We start from the raw sequence: 7,262 nt of genomic DNA, 5'->3' as shown, positions 1-7,262 counted from the left end.
ATTGTCTTACACAGATGAGTCTCTACAGTCCTAAGACAATTGTTAAGAAAATGAAGCATTATGTCAGTTTCTTTGTTCCGAAAGTGTACAATAAAACAATTGACCATATTATTTTTACTAACTGGTTTTGGAAAAGTACTGATTTTTATTTTTTCACATAAGGGAAAAAACAGTCTTGAAAACCCAGGAATACACACACAATACATATATGTGTACAGACACACATACATATATGTATATATACATACATGTATTTATATATATCATATAACATGAAAGCTAATTTTTCTTTCATCAAGATCTATAGCAAAAGCTGCCAATCTTTGTTTCATAGTATTATAATCCCTTCACTTATAAGGTGCTGAAGCAATTTTTCTAAAATCTGAACCTGATCCAGTCACCACACCCCTCTCTTGCTCAATGACACAGAGTGGCACCCTATTACTTTCGGGATTAAATGCAAATGTATGTCATTTAAAGCTCATTGTAACTACTATCTCTTTATCTTTTAATTCTTTATACATTTCACTATTCCTCTCCACTTACATTGGCCTCATTGGTGATGTTGACATAGGAAATTACATCTCCCAAATCCAAGCACTTCCCTGGTTATGTTTCATGTCTGGAATGCTTTGTCATTTTAAATCTGTCTCTTGTCTTTCCTTGATTCCTTCAAGACTTAAGTTCAGATCTTTCCTTCTGCAGCAAGCATATCTTTCCTAGTTTGCTTGTTTTTTTTTTTTTTTTGCTACGCCTTTCTTTCCTTTGGAGTTTCTGTCTACTTTGTATGTCTCTTGTATATACTTAGTTATTTACATGTTACCTTCCCCATTAAGATAAGATCCTTGAGTGCAGAGACTGATTTTGCCTGTCTTCCAATGCCCAGCACTTAGTATAGGCACACAATAAGTGTTTAATAAATGCTTGACTAATTGCCTTAAATGGAGATTATTTCTCTCTTGTATGTCTTCCTCTAGCATTGACTATCTTTTGGATACTATAAGTGGCCTCCTACATTGGTTATTTGAGAAAGTTTCATAAGTTACAATTATCCTTTTTCCATGTAGGGATGTAAATAGTTCAACTTGTATAAGTAACTTATGATTTCTTTTCCCTGTTTACCTTCTCAAGCTTCTCTTGTTTCTTGTATATGAATGTCAAATTTTCTATTCAACTTTGGTTTTTACATCAAGAATGCTTGAAAGACCTCTATTCCACTGAATGACCATATTTTCTCCTGAAACATGACACTCAGTTTTGTTGGGTAGGTGATTCTTGGTTTTAATCCCAGCTCCTTTGACGTCTGGAATATCATATTCCAAGCCCTTCAGTCTCTCAGTGTAGAAACTGCCAGATCCTGTGTTATCCTGATTGTTTTTCCACAATATTCAAATAGTTTCTTCCTGGCTGCTTCTAATATTTTCTCCTTGATCTGGGAATTCCAGAACCTGGCTATAATATTCCTAGGAATTTTCTTTTTGGAATCTTTTTCAGGTGGGTTCTTTAAACCTCTATTTTTCTCTATTTTGTTCTAATACATCAGGGCAATTTTCTTTGGGAATTACTTGGAGGATGATTTTAGGTTCTTTTTTTTTTTGATCATGGCTTTCAGGTACTTCAATAATAGTCTATTTTTAAGGTGTTATCTTCTTCAGTCAGATTGTTGACTATCAATTCATAATTTTCTTGCATTGTTCTCATTTCTCTTCACAATTTTTCCTCCACTACTCTTATTTGATTTTCAAAATCCTTCTTAAGGTCCTCTATGTCCTATAACCAGCTCATATTTTTCTTTGAAAATTTTGGTGCAGGAGTTCTGACTTCACTGTCTTCCTCCTGTTACATGCTTTGATCCTTTTTGTCCCCAAAATAGGAGTGTAGAGTTGGGTTGCTCTGTCTACTTTGCTTTCTTCATTTGCTCATGTTGCCACTCAATTACTTGAATTTGGGGCTTTTGGCCACAGTAGGACTCTGCTACCAGACAGGGAAGCTTCATACCAAATGCTGGGTATTTCTCAGCTGCCGAATGTATTAGTTGGTTGCCCTCTCTGAAGCCTCCACACACTGGCAAACTGGTCACACACCTCAGGACCTCTACCCTAGACTGCAATCCACATCCAACCAGGTTAAAGAAAAAGTTATTACCCCTCAGACTGCTCGCTTTATCCCCCTACAAACTACAGACCAGGAGCTGAAACTGCCATGTGGCAGGGGCTGCATGGCCCCGGTTCCTCAGAGGCTTCTAGCCCCAGGGGCAGAGGCCAACCACACTCCCAACTACTGGATCCCAAAGTCCACACTGCACCGACATCTCACTGTGTCCTTAGCATCTATGTGTTTATAATCCTGGAAACTGCCACAGCTGCTGGTGATCTGAATTCCCTCCTGCCAGCAGCTGGTCAGGCACACCCTGGGGCTAAAACCTTGGGCTTGTGGGGGGGGCTGGGGTTGGCTCCCAGAGCACTGTGCTGGCCACTTGCTGATGGCCTGCTGTTCTGTACTCAGAGGGAGGTTATATTCTCTGTGTCATTTTGTGTGTTCTGTAGCTCCAAAGTTTCTTCAGAGTCACCTTTTATATGAATCGGAGATGGTGAGAACTGGGGCCCTCCAGAAGTCCTGTTTCTCTTCTGCCATCTTGACTCCACCCCCAAGAGTTTATATTCTAATAAAACTAGTCTGACACTATATACTCAATGAATTCATATGATTTACTACTTATTATCAAATGTTTTCATATTCAGATACTCTTTATAAGTATTTTAATATTTTGTTATGAATTGATATTCCACAAAAAAGTGTATGCATGTATAGAATAACACAAAATGGATTTTCTGTGAAATTTAGCTTCATTTCATACCACTCAGATTTTTAAAGTATGTAATAAATGCTTGCTGTCTATGCTTCTCAACTTTATTGTCATATTTAAAAATAAATGTTAAAATGGTCCTCTTTTGGAAGTCATCAATTAGTTAGCCATAAGCTAACTTTCCCCTTTCTTGATTTCCCTTCCCAGTTAAAAACCTGAGAAAATAGAGAGACGTTTGAAAACATATAGTCAAGCAAAACAAATACATATAGTGACCATTCCTAAAATGTATATATTTGCACTTTTTATATATCACCTCTCTGTTAGGTAGGTGTAACTGGCTTCATACAGTCCTCTGGATACATGTTCATCTTTCCATTGATAAGAATTTTAAAATCCCTCACAATTGTGCTCTTTTCACAAATTATTTTCTAGTTCTCTTTGCTGTACCCTTTGACAGTACATATTATTCAAGATTTTTTGGAATCCTCTCTTCTATCATATCTTTCTTACTCAGTGGATAGAATGCAGGGCCTGGAGTCAAGAAGACTCCTATTTGTGAAATCAAATCCAACCTCTGACACTAACACTTATTAGCTGTGTGACCCTGTTTACCTTGATTTCCTCATCTGTATAATGAGCTAGAGAAGAAAAGGGCAAGCCCCTCCAATATTTTTGCCAAGAAAACCTCAAAATGGGGTCACATAGAGTCAGACACCACTGAAAAATAACTGAAACAACACCATATGATCTTCATATTTCATCTCAAATCATACATATTAACTACGAATGAATATGAAATTATAGTAACATAGGACCATGAGAAGATTTATGGATAAGGGAAGAGTTTAGGACCAAAGAAGATACAAAGTATTGCAAAATGTAAAATAGATAATTTTGATTATATAAAATTAAAATGTTTTTGCACAAACAAAACCAATGCAACCACAATTATAAGGAAAGTATAAAACTGGGTAAAATTTTTGCAACAAATATCTCTGATAAAGCCTTCATTTTTCAAATATATAGTGAGTCAAATTTATAAAAAAAATACAATCCATTCTCCAGTTATAAATGATCAAAAGATATGGACAGGTATTTTTCAGAGGAGGAAATCAAAGCTATTTATAGTCATATAAAATACTCTAAATCACTATTGATTAGAAAAATGTAAATTAAAATAACTCTGAGCTACCAACTCACACCTAACAGATTTGGCTAATGTGACAAAAAAGAAAAATGTTAGATGTTGGAGGGAATATGGGAAAACTAGGACACTAATGCACTATTGGTGGAATTGTGAAAAGATTCAAACATTTTGGAGAGCAATGTGGAACTATGCCCAAAGGGCTATAAAACTTTTCATACCCTTTGATCTAGCAATACCATTGGTAGCTAGGTCTATATCTCAAAGATATCCCCCCAAAATGGGCAAAGGACATATTTGTCCAATTGGGAATCAAAGGGATTCTCATCAGTTGAGGAATGGCTAAACAAGCTGTGGTACATGATTGCAATATTATTATGGTAAAAGAAGTGAGAAGCAGCATGATTTCAGAAAAACCTGGAAAGATTTATATGAACTGATGCATGATGAAGTGAATAGAACCAGGAGAATGTTATACATAATAACAGCAATAGTTTGATGAAGAACTGAGAATGATTTAGATATTCTCAGCAATACAATACTCCAAGACAATCCCAAAGGGCTCATGATGAAGCATATCTACCTCCAGAGAAAAAATCTGATATTGATTGAATACAGACTGAAACATGTTATTTTTCACTTTCTTTCATTTTTTCTCCTTGTTGACTAATGTGGAAATGTTTTACATATTTGCACATGTATAGCCTATATCTGATTGGTTACCATCTCAGGGAGGGGCAAAGGGAGAAAGAGAGGGATAAATTTTAGAATTCAAAACTTTAAAAGTGTAAAAACAAAACAAAACATGAGACTACATATTTAAAACTAAAAAGTACTTTATAGACCATCTAGACCAAAACTTTCATTTTGTGGATGTGGATACTGAGATTCAGAGAGGAAAACTGATTTGTCCCAGTTCACATAAGTATACTATATAGAGCTGGTATCCTGACAGAGAGACAATAGACTAAAAAATGCAGAATGAAATGTACATTTTTGGATATGGACAATGACAAATTTTCATGGGTTTATTATTTATATTTATTAAAAGTTTTATTTTTCCTCTCTTTTTTCTTTAAATTCAATAGGGGTGGGAGGATGTAGGATAGAGAGAATATAAATGCTTGCTAATTTAAACAAAGTTTTTAAATAAAGAAAATATTGACCAAAAATACCACTATAATTCCAGAGAGAGGCAGCATAAATTAATGAAATAAGAGTGACAAAACTTCTACTAATAGCTAGACTAGTAAAGAAATTGCATTTGAGTTGCAAGGCCCTGGAAGATAAAGTTGAATTTATTATTCTTTAAGGCAACCACTGGTTCATTTTTTCTCTTTGTATCTGAAACATTTAGCACAAGTGTAAGAGAGAAGGCACTACATGTTCACTGATTGATTGAATAGATATCAGGGCCTGAATGCACCATGATATTATTGAATACTTAGTACATTGATTAATGGGTTCTACTTTTATATTTTTTTGTGCAAAATAGAATCAGTTTGCATTATATACACACACAGTCAGCCCATAAGGATTAAGTGTCTAGTATGTGTCAGTTGTTTGCTAAGCAATGGGGATACAAATGAAGGACAAAGACATTTCCTGCCCTCATGGAGTTAACGGTTTAACTGAGGAAGTTAATACATAAAAAGCCACTGAAAAGGAGGGGGGTGAGGGAATATACTGGCCATCGAGGCATGATGAAGTCAGGAATACAGTGGGTGGGAAATGATAAGATGGCTGCCTTTGGCACCCTCCATAAATTATCAGTGAAAAGCTTTCTACCCTCTCTAATCTGAGGGAGAGGTCCTGGGGCCAGAATATTCTAAGGAGATAAGAGTTTTAGGGTTGGTGTGATCTCATAAGATGGTGGGATTCTGATGAAGCACATATACATTCAAAAATACTTCAAGGTCAGTAGGCTCTTTAAAAGTCTTTTATATGTGTGTATATGTATATGTATATGTGTATATATATTTACACACACACACACACACACATATATTTGTTGTTGTTGCTTACTATGATATTCTGGATAACATGGTATTCTAATGCGGCACAGTGAAGGAAGCTTCCTATGGAATCAAAGGTCCTGGGTTTAAATCTTTTTTGTGGTGTGGTATATTATTATAATGAAATATTATTGTATTATAAGAAATGACAAATAGAATGGTTTCAGAAAAACCTGGAGATACCTATATCAACTGATACATAGTGAAGTGAACAGAACCAGGAGAACATCATACACAATAGCAGCATGACTTAAGCTATTCTCAGAAATACAAAGATCCAAGACAATGAAGCATATTATCTGCCACCAGAGATAGTTTGAATGCTGACTGAAGCATATTATTTTTTACTTTTTTAAATTTTTTTCTTTGCGTTTTCTTATACAAAATGACTTATATGGAAATGTTACACATAACTGCACAATATAAGCTATATTTAATTGTTTACTGTCTCAAGTAGGAGGGAGGGGAGAGAAGGAGGAAAGGAAAGATAGAACTTGTAATTCAAAATTTTAAATAAAAATGTTGAAAAAAATCTTTTTGGGGGGATCATTTATTATGTAAGACCTTGGACTAACCACAATCTCTTTAGGACTTCAGTTTTTTGTCTGTTAATGAGGAATTTGGGACCAGATGTAAATTCCTTCCCTCATCCTATGATCTTGTGATTTTTCTAGATCTAGACCATTTTCTAGACCATTAACTTGTCATCAATGCTATCTATGCACCTCAATGATTGTATGGGATATTATGAAGAGGTGCTTCTGCAGGGAGGTAGGAGAGTTTTATAGAAATAGTGCTTACTGGGAACCACAAAAGATAAACTTTTGGTATTTGGCAGTTTTCCTTAGGGACCATGACTTGACTTGAACTCCCTTGAACATCAATGTCCTTATTAGATATCATAGCATATCAATGGTTCTCTTAAATTAAAACATAAGTTGACATTCAAAATATGTTATTAGTAGATAGACCTCTGCAGTAGCAAAGTTTATAGATTTGGTATCAGATAACTTGGGTTTAAAATGCTATACAATGCATTTTCTCTGTGATATTTTGGCTCATCTGTAAAATAAGGGTGTTTGGATTAGAAAACCTCTAAGGTCCCTTCCAGATCTAAATATACAATACTATCCTGCTTCTTCTGGCAATGCTGAGACCAAATATTTCTCTTACCATTGAAGCGGGTTCCATAAATGCACTAACTGAGACTTTCTATTTCATTGTATTTATTCTGTGATCAATGTGTAACTATCATTGCTCTGGTTACACACACAGAGTCAGTCATATTTAAAAA

The sequence above is a fragment of the Petaurus breviceps genome, unplaced genomic scaffold (genome assembly GCF_028583685.1).
Source record: "Petaurus breviceps papuanus isolate PSGF00001 unplaced genomic scaffold, PetGlider_PUasm1.0 140, whole genome shotgun sequence".
In the NCBI taxonomy this organism is placed as follows: Eukaryota; Metazoa; Chordata; class Mammalia; order Diprotodontia; family Petauridae; genus Petaurus; species Petaurus breviceps.
Note: the sequence above shows the minus strand (reverse complement) of the source record.